Genomic DNA, 20660 nt, shown 5'->3' with positions numbered 1-20660 from the left:
AAGAGATAGGCACTTAGATACAATCTTATCTAGCCCAGACAGACCACAGACAAACGGAACAAGGCTGACTTACACAGGGATTGATGGCAGGGAAGGACAGGTCGGTTGATAGCACAAGGTGCACCTTGGCTCGGGGACAGGATCAAGCACGGTCCAAAAGATGCAGGGAGGCCTCACAGCGCTCGGAGGTGGCGTCTTTCTTTCTCCAAGCTCAGCGCGCATCTGACGTCACCTCCCTCTTCCTGCGCATGCTCAGCGGGGAGTCACACGCCCTCGGCTGGTTGGCTCCGCCCCAGATGGGACCGGTCCGCCGCTCCCATTGGGTGCGGGGGTTACCGGGCTCCGCCCTTGACGAGGAGCTGACAGCGAGCCCCTACGTGGTAACCCCGTCGAGCACATGTTCGATGGCGGCTCGCTGGGAAGGCCTCATGCCCTCCCAACACCCCCTACCAACCAAGCCGGGGTGAGGACGCGCACTCCCTGTGCACGCCGCCGCCGTGCTGTTGTTGTTGTTGTTGTTTCTGAACCGTGAGGAAGAGCTGCGGCGAGGTATTGGGAGGTCCTAAACTTCCTAACGGTGCCATACAATCACATTCTGGTGCAACGAAGAGTCAGAATTAATGGAAACGAGTCCTTAACTGACATAGACTAAGAATAACTAGCAAGATGTCCTATAGTTGTCTACGTGAGATGCGGTGGACCTGGATGCGACATTTAATGGGGGAAATAGGGGGAGGTGGGGTCTACAGAGTGTTGTTTACAGAAAATGGGACTAGGGAATGGGGGATTGGGGATAGTTGGGAAGTATTGAGGAAATAGGGGAATATTTACAAGCGGATATGGATGGATGCAAATCCCATATCCGCAACAATATGAACAACCTCTATGTACAACATATGAACAACCTCTATGTACAACATATGAACCACCTCTATGTACAACATATGAACAACCTCTATGTACAACATATGAACAATCTCTATGTACAACATATGAACCACCTCTATGTACAACATATGAACAACCTCTATGTACAACATATGAACCACCTCTATGTACAACATATGAACAACCTCTATGTACAACATATGAACAACCTCTATGTACAACATATGAACAACATATGAACAACCTCTATGTACAACATATGAACAACCTCTATGTACAACATATGAACAACCTCCATGTACAACATATGAACAACCTCTATGTACAACATATGAACAACATATGAACAACCTCTATGTACAACATATGAACAACATATGAACAACCTCTATGTACAACATATGAACAACCTCTATGTACAACATATGAACAACCTCTATGTACAACATATGAACAACCTCTATGTACAACATATGAACAACCTCTATGTACAACATATGAACCACCTCTATGTACAACATATGAACAACCTCTATGGACAACAATGAACCAAATTGAACCATAGATGCTGTTGAAAATAAATAAATAAATGCATAAATACAACGGTTTTTACCCCTCATGCCTGAAGCGAAAAGTGGGGTTAAGCAATTAGTTCACTCACTGTCTGTCCACAGACGTGAGTTTATGATTTAGAACAACTTAATTTCAATTGAATGTTCTATTTTGAACACGAATCAGAAAACGAACCTTTTTTTTTTTTTTTTTAGGCTGCGAGCCTGTCTGACAGTCAAACAAAATTGAAAATCATTCCAATCAGGAAACTTACTGCTTTTAAGGACGTCATAGAGGAAGCAAAGAACAGGCCCGAATAACTAATGTAACGTGATCCATAAGGTGATGTAAAAGACGCTGCATCAACGGCGGTAAACTTCTGAAAAAAAATTATACAGCCTTTGAAATCTAGACCATATTTTATTTCAATTGAATTATCAACATTGTAGAACATAAATCGCCTTTTTGACATTAAAAAAAACCTTTAGTTTAGCAGGACATGGCCAAAATATTATGGCATTTACATCATCTCGACCAATCAAATTTTCTGCTTTTAGTCCCCGCCCAATGTCCTTTTTCCTCAAGCCTGCATGGGATAATGTGTTATATGAACTCTCTAGTTTTTATGCCTCCGCCCCCGAAAGTGGCCGCAGGCATTATGTTTTCGGGTTGTCTTTCCGTCCTCCGTCCGTCCGTACAGCTAAACCTAGTTTTTCTCAGCAACCACATGTCGAATTGAGACGAAACTTTCAGGGTAGGAGTGACACCAAGGCAGAATGTTTTTTATGATCATTTTGACGTCATAGGTCACGTGGTATGGCAGCCATCTTGGATTCAATGCAAATGATGAAAACAATATTTCTCGGAAACCGCTGAATGGAAAAATTTGATACTTGGCACATTGTCAAGTACTCCCCAAGTGAAGTGGTATACCAACCAAAAATGTTTTAATCGAATTCCTTATCCTAAAAATCTGAAATTGCATGCACATGATCTATGACCCATTTGTATTGAAATATTACATTTATGACATCATAGGTCACATGATTTGGCAGCCATATTGGATTTAACCTGAAACCCTAAAAAAACCTCTTCTCCCAAACCACCAAATCGATTGACTTGAAGCTTTATGTGTGTCATTGACAAGGCATGATGATTAAAATATGATCACGAAAACATCATTGGTCACATGGTGTGGCAGCCATATTGGATTGAAGGAAAATATTAAATAGTTATATCTCTGAAACCACTTACCCTATCGATGCGAAATTTTACAAATATCATCTAACTCCACTGTTGCATATAGTTTGAAAATGATGATGTCGTAGGTCATGTGGTTTGGCAGCCATCTTGGATAGAAAAACGAACCTTATCCAATCAACACGAAATTTCACAAACGTGATTCCCTACCCATACATATGCAGAGTGTACATTTTAAAGGTCATATGTCACGTAGTATGGCAGCCATATTATCTTGAAAGCCGATATTTACAAAAAAATCCCTTCTCTGAAACCGCTTCACCGATCGATGTAAAACCTGTCATGGCTGGTGAAAATATGATACTTGAAAACAGCTGAAGGGATTTAAATCAAACTTCTTTATTTTTAGCACAGTGAATGAGGGCATCTACCTGTTGTGGGACTACGTGGAGGCATATTGGCGACACTGTCGCATTGCTCTAGTTTTATTCTAATTTTATTTTTGTATGGAAATTGCCCGAAATAAGGCATAAATCCACTCAAGGTGAAAGGCTACAGGAAAGCGAGATAAAGTTAAAGCAAAACAACTTGAACAAAATAAAAAAGAGGAAAAGAAGAACAAAACATCCAACTATGGACATACCAAAAAACATTCTCAAAAGAGGACGAAAGTGAGCTCTCACTAAGGTGAACAACCACCTTGAAATACAAGACAAAGAATGTAAAAAAAATAAAGACGGTTCAACTGGAAAAATCTGTCAAACTAGGATGGAACTTCAAAGATGTAGGAAGCAGGAATTGCTATTTCTCTAGCCTGGTGTTGGCTTAACGGTTAAGATGGCTGGCCTTAAATCTTAGGGTCGGTCTTGAGTTTGAGTCCCTGTTGTTCTTTTAAATAAGACCAGGTGGGTTGACTCAGCCTGTCCTCCTTCCCGAGGTTGGCAAAAATGTGTACCAGCTTACTCCAAACAGGGATCACTGCATTAGCGACACAGCCGTGCTCCCAGCAATGATGCAGCCACAGGCTGTATACGAAATTAATAATATTTATCAATGAAATGCCCAGAAACTGTGATCGTGAATGAGAAGATGGAGTCTGCTGCTGATTTTGCACAGTCAGGGACAGCTTGCTGGTTCTTATCGATTCTGGAGAGCCAGCAAAGTGAACATTTCATCCATTTCTGCCAAGCAAACCCTCAACAACCAACAAGCACGAGCTTGCCCAGTTACTCGGTCATCAGTTAACAATCTGTGAAAATAATAAAAATCGCAACATTTCAGCAATGATTTATTGACCCATTCTGCAATCATCCTGACTACAGATAATCGAGCAATTTTGGGAACATCCTGGATAAACCTGTGGACTCGTGCAATTTATTTGATGCAGGATCATAAAATAATTCCTTCGGGCTTTTCTTAAATGTCATTTAATGGCAACCTTTACTGAGGATGAATGTGTATTCTCCAAATATCAAAACCAAACAAAAAAAAACAAAAAAAACATTTAATATACCAGGAATACTCTTACACAAGCTCCAAATATTTCTTAATTGTCGTAATTTTTTTTTTTAAGTAGTAATATCATTAAATTCATCACATTCTTCTCTCCCCTAATAGGTTTTGTCAATGCAAAACAAATAATGGCCTACAAGCACAAGCTTAAAAGCATTTTCCCTTGCACCGAGAAGATATGCCATCAGTTTAGCTGGCACGAGGCCTTTCACAAGTCCAATCATTTCAGGCACACAATGTGCAACTTTCACCGACGAGCACAAGATCTTCTTGTCCTGTATTAGGCAAGACAATTGCTAACAAAATGCCAATAGTCATTAATGAAATGGGACGCAGAGCTCTGAGTAATGTCAATAGATGTAAGGAATTGTGCGGTGCTAAAGGCTAATTCGATAGAGCTCGACGTGAAGAGGAGAAGCAGCACAGGAGGCACTTTCTGCAATGTAATTTATCTGACATCGGTGTTAGCATTACCTTTATTATCCTCTCCGACAATAACGTTTCGCCAATGGCTGTGCAGTGTCGTAAAGTGAATTACGAGTATTATATCGAATGACTCGCAATGATTGTGCGTCTCTCAAAATGTTTTGAAATTGTCTTGCATGTTTGTCTGTGGGGAACCTTAATTTCATTTTGGGGGCAACTGGGGAGACAGTCCGAGCACCTTGCTGCTCATTTGGGGAGACAAACGGGGACAACTACATATTGCGTATTTCGATTTGGTGTTTATAGCTCGACCGAGAGAAATTAAATTGACGAAAGGAAAGGAGGAGATGATAACGGAACAGTGAAAGGATAAGCTCGTTGCAGATCGGATGTGGAGGAACGTGTAATGTTTGGAGGACATAGAATGTAGGGAAGGGGGAAGAATGTAAACATTTCCCCTTTTTTATTTTCTCCAGGTTCTAAGATTCATGGAGGAGCTGAAAGCAAGTCATGCGCACACATTTAGACAAGTTAATGAGGCAACACCGAATTTGACTTCAAACAAACACAGCAGCTGACGTCGGATGAAGTGATGTAACTTCCCAGGGTGCTTTGTGTACCAGCGACGCCATCTTTGTTCGGTCACTTTTCTCTCCGCAGTCAGCTGGACATTTGAGGAGTAAATGCCCCTACGCCCTTCCCTCTTTCCCTCCTTCCAAGTAATGGTTGTTTGTCCATGCTCTATCCATTTTAAATGCTGAATGTCAGGCACAGAAACAACATGTACCATTTTTAAAGTCTTCAGTATGATTTGGTTGGGGTTTGAACCACCAACCTCCTAGACTTGGAGCGAACATTCTAACCACTACACTAGAGATTCTTAACCGTCAGTGTACAGAGCAGTAGGCGAGATACCAGTCCATGGAGTAATGCCGAAAAAAAGACAATTTTATATATACATATACATATATACATATATTGTGCAGTGTATATTATATATACAATATACATATAAAATCGAAATGTCCGTTTGTTTGTTTGTTTGTTCATTTGTGAACCTACTCCTCTGAACTCCCAAGGTTAATCGGCACGAAACTTTATAGGATAACATATTTTACCACCCTGCACCTAAATAGGGGTTTTAAAACAGTTATTTTCTCACAATTCATAAATTAAAACCATCCGAGTCGCCACCTGTCACCATGATCTCCGAGTGTCGATCCACATATACGAATCTTTATAAAAAGCCCAATTTTTATCGGATTTCCCAAATTTACCCCAATTTTATTTATATAATTAGTTTGATGGTGTTCCGATCATCAAATATGTTATCATATGTGTGAAACAACTCTTAATTAAGACGTTACCATGATCGGTAAATTCGGCAAAGAAGGAGTCACGTGACCTCTCAAATGCGCTAATTATTCAAAAGCCAAAAATAGTACAAACACAACCTATATACATAGTTTTAAAGGTAATTTTACTGCTCATCTAACACCATCACTCTCAAGTGTGAAAAACAGTTTAAAGAAAAAAAGGTTACCTCTGAGCTAACTTTAGTAAATATACACCCTCCAAATATACACTCAAAATATACATCCTAAAGTTTAAAACAAGCGATGTTGATCCGTAAAACCTATATAGTTGTTTAGAGAATGCGTTACAATTGTCTAACAACAAAATAGATTTCGAATATCTCATTTAACTAAGAGGTTCCGCCAGCGTGAGACATCGTGGGTGGATCCGCGGATAACCTTGGCAACCATTATTTTTTTGATTTTCAAATGGTTTCTGGTCACGATTACAGAAATTTTCAATCACAGGTGAGATATATTTCATTTCTTACGATATTATCGACATGTTATATGTGAGGAACAACTCTTAATTACAATGCTACCATGATCGGTAAGTTCGGCAAATAAGGAGTCACGTGACCTCTCAAATGCGCTAATTATTCAAAAACCGAAAATAGTACAAACACTCAGGGGAGGTGTTGGCTTAGCGGTTAGGGTGCTGGCTTGGGATCCTAGGATCCTGGGTTCGAATCCCGGTCGATCGCTGAATTAACGCCAGGGGGTTGACTCAGCCTGTCATCCTTCCGAGGTCGGCAAATTGAGTACCAGCTTGCTGGGGTGAATGATCCTGGTGTGTACCCCGATTTAGAATAGGTACACCGTATCCCTGCGCATCGTAAGAGGCGACCAAGGGTTGGCGTCAGGAAGGGCATCCGGCCATAAAAACATTGCCTTAAAACAGGGAACCATGATTGTCATGGGGCCCGCAAGGCTAACCCCCGCTCTAGCGGGGAAAAATGGCCTTAAAAAAACGATCATTCATTCATTCACTCAGGGGAGGAGGAATGGGAGGAGGGGCGGGGTGGGAGAGGTAGGAAACACATGAACACTGCTAGGACTTCCAGGAAAGAAGTCGGGGTATTTCAAAAAAGTAGATCAGGGGTGAATTAGCAGGGGTGTGAGGTATACGTTTTGACGTCCATTAATTAAGTACGTGCTATTCAAATGTACCTTTTATTTTTAACACTTTAGTCTGCTGAGACCCCATAGACCTTGGAAGACCCTTTAACACTTGAGACTCAAAAGAGCCCAAGGACCCAAAAGACCCCCTGAGGACCCAAAACACCCAAATGGCCCAAAAGTCCTTGATGACCCAGATGACCGAAAAGTCCTCGAGGACCCAAATCACCCAAAAGTCCTGGAGGACCCAAAAGACCCCACAGTCCCCAAGGACCCAAAAAGTCCTTGATGACCCAAAAGTCCCCGAAGACCAAAAAGACCCAGATGACCCTGATGACCCAAAAGTCCCCGAAGATCCAAAAGGCCCCAAAGATCCAAAAGTACCCAATTAAAATTTGGTCCAATGGACCAACGGGCCCCCTAATTTAATAAATATTTTAACTGACATTAAGTGCTCCTTTCATCTTTGTTTTGGCATACTGCATCGACTGGAGGGGTCAATGGTCAATTAATTGGTATTTAAATATAAAGATCCTCGTTTCCTTATGGCTATGCCCTATTACATATGGCTACTGGGGTTGGGGATTTGGAAGAGGAACGTGGAAGCAGGGGGTGGAGGGGGAAAAATTATGTTTAAAATATATATGTACTAGCGGGGTCACCCGTGGGAATCCCACGGGCATGGATGTGTGTGACATTTCGACATATTGAGTTATATGCTGCACATTCATTTTTACAAAATGGTTACTGGCAAGTCATCAGATCCAGAAATGGTGTGAATTTAGTTATTTCACATAATATGTGACCCCTCACTCCTCTCCACCTGACACTCTCCTGTCTCCACCTGACACTCTCCTGTCTCCACCTGACACTCTCCTCTCTCCACCTAGCACTCCTCTCCTCTCCAAACCCTCACATCCCTCTCCTTTCCAATCCCTCACCTCTCCAATCCCTCACACTCCTCTCCTCTGCAATCCTTCACACGCCTCTCCAATCGCGCCTCACACTCCTCTCCAATCGCGCCTCACACTCCTCTCCAATCGCGCCTCACACCCCTCTCCAATCGTGCCTCACACTCCTCTCCAATCGTGCCTCACACTCCCCTCCAATCACTCCTCTCCAATCGTGCCTCACACTCCTCTCCAATCACGCCTCACACTCCTCTCCAATCGTGCCTCACACTCCTCTCCAATCGCGCCTCACACTCCTCTCCAATCGCGCCTCACTCGCCTCTCCAATCGGCTTTCCCCGTCTCGTTTCTCTCCTTTTTCTCCCGTCTCGTTCTTTTTCTTGCTCCAAATCGGCCCGTCGGAATCGGAAATCGGCCCGTCTCGCCCGTCGGCCCGTCGGAATCGGAAATCGGCCCGTCTTGCTTTTGTGCTTGTGCGTAAATAAATTGTGTTCATGACACCATTTCTGGTGTTGGGCTAGCGGCTAGGGTGCCGGCTTAGGATCCTGGGTTCGAATCTCGGTCGATCGCCGAATTAATGCCAGGGGGGTTGACTCAGCCTGTCATCCTTCCGAGGTCGGCTAATTGAGTACCAGTTCACTGGTAATTCCCTGTTTGTCGTTGAAGGCGGCAAAAAGGGTTGGCGTCAGGAAGGGCATCCGGCCGTAAAACATTGCTTCAAAAAGGGGACAAAAAAACAACAACTACCACGGTCCCCGAAAAGGCCAACCCCCGCTTTGCGGGGAAAAATGGCCTCTAAACGGTGGTTTTTACACCATTTCTGGATCTGATGACTTGCCAGTAACCATTTTGTAAAAATGAATGTGCAGCATCTAACTCAATATGTCGAAATGTCACACACATCCATGCCCGTGGGATTCCCACGGGTGACCCCGCAAGTTTGCATTGACGTTCGTCGATGGACTCGTTCGCCCGTCTCATTCGTTTTCTTGCTGCATCCTGTTCAAGTCTGCGTTCTTCATCGATCGTCTCATTCATTTTGGAAATAGAAGTTTCCACGCAGCGCATGAATTGTCACGATCCTCAAGAGGAATTTGTCTCGTAATCATCAAATGATAAATGGCAAGTAAATTATATTGTGGAAAATTAAAGATTTCAAATAAACCTATTTAAAGTGTATTCGCACATAACTAATTTTAAAAAACGAAGAAATATCTCTCGGTAATTTCCTGAAACATATTTTACTTCCGGCTAATAATGTTGAATTAAATAAAAACGAAGAAATATATGTCGGCATCATTGTTGACGTTTTTGTGACGACTGTCATCAAACGAAAAAGTAATATATCTTAACGGAAAAGCAAAAGCGAATTTTTAATATATATCGACACGTTGCCGTCGGTGTCATGTTGGGCGGTGTATGATACACCATGACGCGATTTTTAAAAATATATCTCTGCATTTTCCCGCGTGTGTGGAATGTTCTCAATTATTGCTGACACCGAGTCCAAAACCATCGATAAAAATGAAATCATATGGTGAGTTAGATTGGAGATAAAGGCGTGAGAGAGACTCAATGGCCTTGAAGTTGAAGTTACAGGCGTTTGAGAATTCATTTCGTTCTATAAACGGCAACTTTCATTGGATTTCCTTCCCGTTTTTTTTCAACCGAGTCGAAAACTATGTTAGCGACTGTGAAAAATGAAATGATATATCGAATTTTTAATATGTATCGACACGTTGCCGTCGGTGTCATGTTAGGCGGTGTATGATACACCATGACGCGATTTTAAAAAATATATCTGCATTTTCCCGCGTGTGTGGAATGTTCTCAATTATTGCTGACACCGACTCTAAAACCATCGATAAAAATGAAATCATATGGTGAGTTAGATTGGAGATAAAGGCGTGAGAGAGACTCAATGGCCTTGAAGTTACAGGCATTTGAGAATTCATTTCGTTCTATAAACGGCAACTTTCATCGGATTTTCTTCTCGTTTTTTTTCAACCGAGTCTAAAACTATGTTAGCGACTGTGAAAAATGAAATGATATATCGAATTTAAAATAGATATCGACACATTGCCGTCGGTGTCATGTTGGGCGGTGTATGATACACCATGACGCGATTTTAAAAAATATATCTCTGCATTTTCCCGCGTGTGTGGAATGTTTGTGGAAAATTAAAGATTTCAAATAAACCTATTTAAAGTGTATGCGCACATAACTAATAAAAAAAACGAAGAAATATCTCTCGGTAATTTCCTGAAACATATTTTACTTCCGGCTAATATGTTGAATGAAATAAAAACGAAGAAATATATGTCGGCATCATTGTTGACGTTTTTGTGACGACTATCATCAAACGAAATAGTAATATATCATAACGGAAAAGCAAAAGCGAATTTTTAATATATATCGACACATTGCCGGCGGTGTCATGTTGGGCGGTGTATGATACACCATGACGCGATTTTAAAAAATATATCTCTGCATTTTCCCGCGTGTGTGGATTGTTCTCAATTATTGCTGACACCGAGTCTAAAAGTAAAACCATCGATAAAAATGAAATCATATGGTGAGTTAGATTGGAGATAAAGGCGTGAGAGAGACTCAATGGCCTTGAAGTTACAGGCCTTTGAGAATTCATTTCGTTCTATAAACGGCAACTTTCATCGGATTTTCTTCCCGTTTTTTTTCAACCGAGTCTAAAACTATGTTAGCGACTGTGAAAAATGAAATGATTTATCGAATTTGATTTGAAATAAAACTGGGGGAGAGCAAGACACCACGGGCCTACAAAACAGGACTCAAAGCTATGCGAGTTAATAAAATGGTGGATATTTGTTTATAGCCACTCCCAGAATGGGTGGAGCTATGGGTGGAGCTACTCTGCAAACCGAGTAAGCCACACCCCGGACAGACACCCAACAGATAGACAGACAGACAGACAGAATCATCTACGGCTATTATAATATAGATATATAATTATGCCAGACACCCTAAGTACACCACTGGTGAGCAAGTCTATGAAGTTTGTACTACAACATTTGTAAATCAGTCGTAGAACATCATCTACTCAAATATTATAATAATCATTCAGACGGTGTGTATTTCTGAGCTAGCCCTCTCTCAATGGCAATGACTGGAGTTTTACTTTGTGCCGCATCCTTTGCTATAATCTGTTTCTCCAGTTCATTTCTACAGTTAAATATTTACACATACTCTCTGAGAGCGTGATCTCTCGTACTCAACCAATGCCATCGTAGTTTGACAAGGCCACGCCCTTCCCCACGCCTACTTGATCAACCCTGGACCTTGCGATGTATGCGCAGATAATAAAACATGTCACGTGTACAGTGTTTGACTAACATCTTTCTGATGATTTATAGTGATGTATTTTTGTCGGGGGAGAATCTACTCAAGTATTACCGAGGTCTTCTGATTTCTCAGAATCAAGATTTGGATACTACAGATAAGTACTTATATCTTGTCTTGATAAAGTTCTTCGTACTCTTCATAGTACTCCATAGGCAGGGACAGAAATACAAGTTTTTGTGGCAAGGGTGCCCGGAAGGTGTGCATGGTGTTGGTGTCCTGTTTTCTGAGGAGTTTTTAGACAGTGTGGTGAGTGTGACTAGAGTGAGTGAAAGGTTGATGATGGTGAAAATGATGATTGGAAAGCTCTTGGTGAACGTCATCTCGGGATATGCTCCGCAGGTCGGTCGGAGCGATGAAGAGAGGGACAAGTTCTGGTGTGCGATAGAGAAGCTGATGGAAAACGTGAAAGATGAAGTTGTTGTGGTGGGAGGAGACCTAAATTGACATGTGGAAAGGAGTATGGATGGTTTTGGGGGAGTTCATGGGGGTTACGGATATGGTGTAAGAAATGGAGAAGGTGAAAGGATTTTGGAGTTTGCTGATGTAGCTAATTTGTTGATTTGTAATACTCAGTTCCAGAAAGAGGATAAGAAGCTTGTTACATACACGTCAGGTGGGTCGACAACAACCGTTGACTACCTGATGGTGCGTAGGCGAGACGGGGCACCTCCGGGACACAAAGGTGATCCCGGGGGAGGAGGCTGTTTCACAGCACCACTTGGTTGTCTGCGACATAAGGATGAAAGGTGCGAGGAGAGCTCGGCGGGTGAAGCACCAACCGAGAATGAAGGTGTGGAGATTGAAAGTGGTGACAGTGAAGGAGGCATTAAAAGAGAGACTGAGTAGGGTAGAGGATGATGTGGGTGAGCTTGAACGTGGTTGGATGTCAATGAAAGATAGTCTGTTGGGAGCCGTTGGTGAGGTGTGTGGATGGACTAAAGGACCACCAAGGCACTCGGAAACATGGTGGTGGGATGATGAAGTTGGAAAGAGGATTGACGAGAAGAGGAAGAAGTTAAAGGAGTGGCAGAAGGCGAATGGTACGGGGGCAAAAAAGGCAGAGCATGAAAGTTATAAGGCAGCCAAGAAGGCTGCAAAGAAAGAGGTAGCAAAGGCGCAGGTGGCATGGAGGAAAATGTTCGGAGAACGCTTGGATTCGGAAGAGGCGTCAGAGAGCGGTATTCAGGACTGCAAAGCAGATAGCGAAAGAGAGGTGTGATGTGATGGGGATGAGTTGCTTGAAGGATGAAGTAGGGCAAATCGTTGTGGATCCAGATGGAATTAAAGGAAGATGGAAGAGATAAATGGAAATGCTGTTGAATGCAGAGAATGAATGGGATGGAAAGATCGAGAGTAACCCTGTTTTAGGACCGGCAGAGAAGATAACTGAGAAGGAAGTTGAGGAAGCGATAAAAGCAATGAAGAGTAGAAAAGCAGGAGGGCCGACGGGAGTTGTGGGAGATATGTTGAAGGCAGTGGGAAGTTGGGAAGTGAAGAGAATGACAGAGATCTGTAATCTGGTGGTGAAAGAAGGCCGCATTCCAGTGGATTGGGAACTGAGTACCCTCGTCCCTCAATACGAGGGGAAAGGTGACCCTCTGGACTGTGGCTCGTATCGAGCGATAAAGTTATTGGAGCATGGAATGAAGGTATTGGAAAGGGTGTTGGAGAGGAGGATAAGGAAGAAAGTGAAGATCGACAAAATGCAGTTTGGATTTATGCCAGGAAGAGGAACGACAGATACGCTTTTTATTGTAAGGCAGTTGCAGGAGAAGTACATGGAGAAGAGTAAGAAGTTGTTTCTTGGGTTTGTTGATCTGGAGAAAGCATTCGATAGGGTTCCACGCGAAGTAGTGACATGGGTATTGAGGAAGTTAGGAGTGGATGAATGGTTGATCAGAGTGGTGATGGCAATGTACGGAGGGTGCGCACAGCTGTAAGGACGAAGGACGGGAATAGTGGTGACTTTGAGGTGAAGGTGGGAGTGCATTGGGGGTCGGTACTAAGTCCACTACTATTTGTAGCTGTGATGGAGGTGCTGGCTCGGAATGTAAAGGAGGGTTTCCCGTGGGAGTTGTTGTATGCAGATGATGTGGTGTTGATTGCGGAAAGTATGGATGGACTGAAGGAGCAGATGAACAAGTGCAAGGAATGTATGGAGATAAAAAGGTCTGAAGGTGAATATCGGAAAAACGAAGGTTATGGCAAGTGGTAAAGCATGTGGTGAGGTGGAAAGAACTGGGAAGTGGCCGTGTGCTGTGTGCAGGAAGGGTGTCGGAGTGAACTCCATTCAATGTACAATGTGCGCTGAGTGGGTTCATCAAAAATGTAGTGGTTTGAGAGGGTCATTAACCAGTGTGGCAGCTACATTCAAGTGTAAGGTGTGCACAGAGGGAGCTGCAGATGGAGGAAATGTTGAGGTGGATCTTGGAGACGGCGTGAAGCTGGAAGGTGTGAAAACATTTTGTTACCTAGGAGACATGCTGAATGGAGAAGGTGGATCAGACTCAGCAACGGTTGCTGGAGTGAGATGTGCATGGAAGAAGTTTTGGGAACTGAGTGGTGTTCTGACGAGGAGGGGAGTGTCGTTGAAGCTGAAGGGAAAGGTGTATGCTACATGTGTGAGAAGTGTTATGATTTATGGGAGCGAGTCATGGGTAATGAACGTAGAGCAGCAACGAAGGCTGGAAAGGGTGGAAATGCAAATGGTTCGGTGGATGTGCGGAGTATCGTTGAGAGAGAGAGGAAGACAAATGATGAATTGCGAAAGATGATGGGAATACAGCCTGTGATGGATGCTGTGAAGAGAAAAAGGTTGAGATGGTTTGGTCATGTGTTGAGGAAGGATGAAAGTGACTGTTTAAGAAGGGTGATGGAAATGAATGTAGAAGGAAGTAGAGGACGGGGAAGACCGAGAAAGACTTGGCTAAAGATGGTGGAAGAAGAAATGCGGGCAAGGGGGTTAACAAGGGGAGATGCAGAAAATAGGGCAAAATGGAGAAGATTGTCATGGTGCCCGCAAGGCTAACCCCCGCTCTTGCAGGGAAAATGGCCTTAAAATGCCTGTTGTTGTTGTACTCTCATAGTAGTTTATCGAGGACATTTGCAGTTTGAGTGTATAATACGTTTTATTCACACTTCAAGTAAACAAAACAGTAAAAACCATGAGAGTGTCTTTCACTTCCCGCAGTGCATAAATACCTCTCGAGAGGCTCCGCCCTTTTCCTCTGTCCCCACCCTATTGATCAGAGGGTAACCACACCAGTTGTTTTGGGCATTTCTAAGTGCAGGTCATCTATGTGCAGGTCATTGTTTGGCCTGAGGTTGGATGAAGACATTACTCTTTGAGAAACGAGCAATAAGACAGAGCTGCAAGATACAGTCAGGGTTACGTAAGACAATATAGGAGCACATGCAGTGTTTGACATTGCTGACTGTGATATCTTGGCACTTTTGCTCCAAGATTGGGTATCCTCTGAGTACCGTACCATTGTGTTATTCCACATTGTAAAAAATTACAGAAACAAGTGAATAAAAAAAATTATGCTAAATTAAAAAGGCAATGTAGGGATGACAAACTACAGTCTAAAAAAGGTCCTAAACAAGATAGGGATGATGTTGGTTTGGAGAGTAGCTAACAGTATTTGCCATCACATAACAATTCCTACATCACCGCCTCCAGACTATTGTCTCGGGCTAGGCCGAGCTAGAAATATTAGAATCTCCTATATTTCATTTCTGCATTAGTATAAGAAGCTGCTATATAATTTCAGGGACTTCTTGTAACTTCAGTTGTCTTTCCTACTTTTCTTTTTTATCAACTTAGCTTTTAACTATCAACAACTTTTTATCAACTTTTATCAACTCAACTTTTATCAACTCAACTTTTATCAACTTTTATCAACATTTGTGACCAATCACAAATGGAGATAATTATAGAATGCTGTTATTGGAGATGTCCATGCAGTTTGTAAGAAGTTGATGATCATGTACTGATATTATAACATTGTACTTGGGCTACTAATTTGTAGAATCTCAGTATGTGGCAACACTACAAGAGTAATCAAGTACTTTTTTAACCAGTGGAGTGTTTGTAGAAGCTTGAAGCAATAACTGATGAAGTGTAAATGAGGCAGTGATGTTGGGATTGTTATGTGATGGCAATACTGTCAGCTACTCTCTAAACCAACATCATCCCTATCTTGTTTAGGACCTTTTTTGGACTGTAGTTTGATATCCCCACATTGTTTTTTTAATTTAGCATAAATTTTATTATTAACTTGTTAATTGTGGGCTCAACTAGTGATAATATATTCCTTGACTGTTGTTCATGATACATTCAGTACTTATAAAGAGCCAAACTATTACTGTAAAAAGTTAATAGAGATGTATGCGTGCTGACGTATACACAGTAAAGACAATTAATTACCTGGTTCCCAATTGGCGGGTCATTTATCGTGACGTTTGCCTGGCCGTGGTGAGAAAAAGATTAAGAACCACTGCACTGCACCGCCTTGGCTAACTACTACACCACCGAGTCTGGTATAATTTTGCACACACAATATGAAAGAATATTCAAATTTCTTTTCAATGGAAAAAGGTTAAATACCAAACTTCAGCAGTTTCAAATACGTACAAGTTTCTACCAGAAGCAGATAGTCCATCATGCATGTACAGTTACCAACTAGAATGGTGCTTGGTAGAGCGCATACCTCCACCAGGCTAAACAGTTTGTTTTGTGTCCACCTGATAGGCCGGATCTGCTTACCTGATGTACAACTTTTTGAAATATCCTGCTATGAAACGTTTATAGCACGATCTCTCAATGGTGAGAATCACTTCAAAAATTAAAAATTCTATTATCCGGATCCTGATCTTCACCAAAATGTAATCATTTCGTCCGTGTCACACACACAACCTGTCCACCATATTTTGTCCGAATCCGTCCATCATTTTTTGAGATATACTGTTCACAGCAGACAGACAGACAGGTGAAAACACAACCTTCCTCCAATAGGTTATATCATCGAGGTTATGTCATCGAAAATCCAGGTACATAAAAAGTATCCTTCAACATGAATCGAAGTAACCACTAGTTATTGTAACATGTGACTTCCAAAGAAAACCAAGTGATTTTGTTCCACTCGGCCATTACGCACCGATCTAGTAAAATTTAGTCGGAGGAATCCTGTACCCATAATAGAGTAATCGGAGGAATACTGCATCCATAATAAAGTAATTTCAGGAATCCTGTACCCATAATAGAGTAATTGGAGGAATCCTGTACCCATAATAAAGTAATTTCAGGAATCCTGTACCCATAATAGAGTAATTGGAGGAATCCTGTACCCATAATAGAGTAATCGGAGGAATACTGCATCCATAATAAAGTAATTTCAGGAATCCTGTACCCATAATAGAGTAATTGGAGGAATCCTGCATCCATAAGAGTAATTGGAGGAATCCTGTACCCATAATAAAGTAATTTCAGGAATCCTGTACCCATAATAGAGTAATTGGAGGAATCCTGCATCCATAAGAGTAATTGGAGGAATCCTGCACCCATAAGAGTAATTGGAGGAATCCTGTACCCATAATAGAGTAATTGGAGGAATCCTGCACTCATAATATAGTAATTGGAGGAATTCTGTACTCATAATAGAGTAATTGGAGGAATCCTGTACCCATAATAGAGTAATTGGAGGAATTCTGTACTCATAATAGAGTAATCAGAGGAATCCTGTCCCCATAATATAGTAACTGGAGGAATTCTGTACCCATAATAGAGTAATCTGAGGAATCCTGTACCCATAATATAGTAACTGGAGGAATTCTGTACCCATAATAGAGTAATCTGAGGAATCCTGTACCCATAATATAGTAACTGGAGGAATTCTGTACCCATAATAGAGTAATCGGAGGAATCCTGTACCCATAGAGTAATCGGAGGAATCCTGTACCCATAATAGAGTAATTGGAGGAATCCTGCACCCATAATAGAGTAATTGGAGGAATCCTGCACCCATAAGAGTAATTGGAGGAATCCTGCACCCATAATAGAGTAATTGGAGGAATCCTGCACCCATAATAGAGTAATTGGAGGGATCCTGCACCCATAAGAGTAATTGGAGGAATCCTGTACCCATAATAGAGTAATTGGAGGAATCCTGCATCCATAATAGAGTAATCTGAGGAATCCTGCATCCATAATAAAGTAATTTCAGGAATCCTGTACCCATAATAGAGTAATCGGAGGAATCCTGTACCCATAATATAGTAATTGGAGGAATCCTGCACTCATAATATAGTAATTGGAGGAATTCTGTACTCATAATAGAGTAATTGGAGGAATCCTGTACCCATAATGTAGTAATTGGAGGAATTCTGTACTCATAATAGAGTAATCGGAGGAATCCTGTCCCCATAATATAGTAACTGGAGGAATTCTGTACCCATAATAAAGTAATCGGAGGAATCCTGTACCCATAATATAGTAACTGGAGGAATTCTGTACCCATAATAGAGTAATTGGAGGAATCCTGTACCCATAATGTAGTAACTGGAGGAATTCTGTACTCATAATAGAGTAATCGGAGGAATCCTGTCCCCATAATATAGTAACTGGAGGAATTCTGTACCCATAATAGAGTAATCGGAGGAATCCTGTACCCATAATATCGTAACTGGAGGAATTCTGTACTCATAATAGAGTAATCGGAGGAATCGAGTCCCCATAATATAGTAACTGGAGGAATTCTGTACCCATAATAGAGTAATCGGAGGAATCCTGTACCCATCTATCTATAATTCCAGTAATCTCTGTGTGTGTGTGTGTGTGTGTGTGTATGTGTGTATGTCTGTGTGTTTGTCTGTGACCGCTGTTTCTCGACAACCACGGGTCCGATATACTTGAAACTTGCCAGGTATATTGCTGGGGACCCGAGGATGTGCCTTTTCAAGGTTTCATATTAATCGGACAAGTAGTTACCGAGCTATGTCCAAAAAACGATTCAACCAATCAGAGAGCAGCGAGTTATCACGTGTGCCGAACGTGGCGAACAGACTCTGCCTCGGACGGCACATTTGAGAGCGTATTCATTTATTTCACGTTGGCAAACTATGTTGGCGTTAAACTATGTTTTAAAACTAATTAAAACTAATTTGCGATTCTTTCGCTTTCCTGCGCGTTTGTGCACGCTATGGCGATTTCTTTACCAAACTCCGCAAGCCGTTCGCTTTGGACCAAACCATTTCATGTAAATAGAGGGGGGGGGGGATTGTCACCGTACTCGCAAGCCGTTCGCTTTGGACCAAACCATTCCATGTAAATAGAGGGGGGGGATTGTCACCGTACTCGCAAGCCGTTCGCTTTGGACCAAACCATTTCATGTAAATAGAGGGGGGGGATATAATTTTAGATATATATATAGTACGGGCATGCCCTAGTAATGTAGTAATTGGAGGAATTCTGTACTCATAATAGAGTAATTGGAGGAATCCTGTTCCCATAATGTAGTAATTGGAGGAATTCTGTACTCATAATAGAGTAATCGGAGGAATCCTGTCCCCATAATATAGTAACTGGAGGAATTCTGTACCCATAATAGAGTAATCGGAGGAATCCTGTACCCATAATATAGTAACTGGAGGAATTCTGTACCCATAATAGAGTAATCGGAGGAATCCTGTACCCATAATAGAGTAATCGGAGGAATCCTGTACCCATAATAGAGTAATTGGAGGAATCCTGTACCCATAATAGAGTAATTGGAGGAATCCTGTACCCATAATAGAGTAATTTGGGTGAGGCGTTTGTTCCAAAAGTAAAGTTGTGACAAGTCAGGAGATGACGATTGTTCACGAGCGAGCGGTATTCAATGACAAAGGACGGACTATCAAGTCGATCGTCACGATCATCGACGATTGATGCATCAAATCGGGACCATAATCAGTTATGAGGTTAGTTAGCTGCACAACACCGAAAATTCGGTTCGATTCCTACAACTTTGAAAATTTGACCTTTGTGACGTTCAAAGGTCGAAGATTCTGAAATTTGTTGGAAAACTTGTATTTCATGATGAATGTGATAATATAAGATCATGTACGACCATTCACCCTATCAGGAAGCGAACAATGTAATAAAACCATCAAAAATCGACTTTTATAAATTCCATGACCTTGTGACCTTGACCTTGACCTTGGGGCGAAAATGACAAATCGAGCTCTGTGCGGCTAGACACATGACATTGGCCTAACCAAATACCGAAACCCCTGTCAGATTCCACCAAACCCCTCGAGAAGATGTAGCTTGAACTCGATTACCCCCTAAAAAGACATCTTTTTCGGGCGTCGCTCCGCCCACAATGGGCGCAATACGCCCACTCTAGGCAGGACACAACTAGATCATGATATCAACCTCCCACCCAAGTTTCATTAAGATCGGATAATATCATCGGGTAGTTATGCTGTGGACAGACAGACAGACAGACACACAGACAGACACACAACCCATGACGAATATAGTGGTCACTTGATAACTCGTGAACCAATTGTGTATGTGTTTTTGAAGGAACACGGTGATCTTTTGTCGAATCAGGGAGTACATGTCGTTTTTGAATCAAACTCAATTGCCTCTCTTTTTCGAATCAGTCCGTTTCTCTCATACGAAGAGCAGCAACATTATTCGAATCATAGAAGATTGCGTATGTACTGGAGACGCTTAAACATTAAATGATAGTGTTCTGTTTAACTCCATAAGTTTTGGCTGCCTATGATGTCATCTCCCACAAAACTCGATCTCGAGCCAAGTATTTATCAAGTGAGAATCATCTCTATCTCCAATAACTTACAGAATCATTTCATTCACTGAGAAGTAGGTTTTGATGTTTTTATAAATGCCCCTTTTTATGAATGACTTTCAGCAAGCCAAATTTTGCCAGGTATTGAGTGTTTGAATCTTCAAGAAGTCTCTCAGATAATATAGCATTAGCTTTTGCAGACAAATTAGTGATTTTTTTTTCTGTGTCCCATCCAGACCTCCACGCAGATGCCTCAGGATAGCGAAGTTGAGAGGACGTACGAGCTGGACCCCGTCTTCGGCACATACGTCGACAAGAACCGTTCCACCATTCAAATCCCCACAGATATCTATAAGGGCTGTGAGTACTCTGCAGCATAATGTTGTTCACTTCTAATAAGTTTGTCCGTAAATTCTTAGTCTAAGATATTGTGTCAGCATATTTACCCTCGCCAGAGGAGAGTGTATTGCATTTGAGTCCGTTTGTCTGTCGGTCTGTCTGTTTGTCCGCACAGAATAAATA

General features: G+C 41.8%; 1 long non-coding RNA gene across 1 annotated transcript in view; it reads left to right on the top strand.

The window, feature by feature from the left end:
* LOC144888323 (uncharacterized) overlaps positions 1–20432 on the top strand; it is a 93083-nt gene extending 72651 nt beyond the window's left edge. Inside the window, exon 3 of the long non-coding RNA XR_013620917.1 lies at positions 20375–20432. This is a non-coding gene — a long non-coding RNA (uncharacterized LOC144888323). The remainder of the gene's footprint in view (positions 1–20374) is intronic.
* Positions 20433–20660: the final 228 nt, after the last annotated feature.

This window comes from Myxine glutinosa, chromosome 11 (assembly GCF_964187855.1).
Source record: "Myxine glutinosa chromosome 11, kmMyxGlut1.1, whole genome shotgun sequence".
Taxonomy (NCBI): Eukaryota; Metazoa; Chordata; class Myxini; order Myxiniformes; family Myxinidae; genus Myxine; species Myxine glutinosa.
This window is presented reverse-complemented; position numbering and strand designations above follow the sequence as displayed.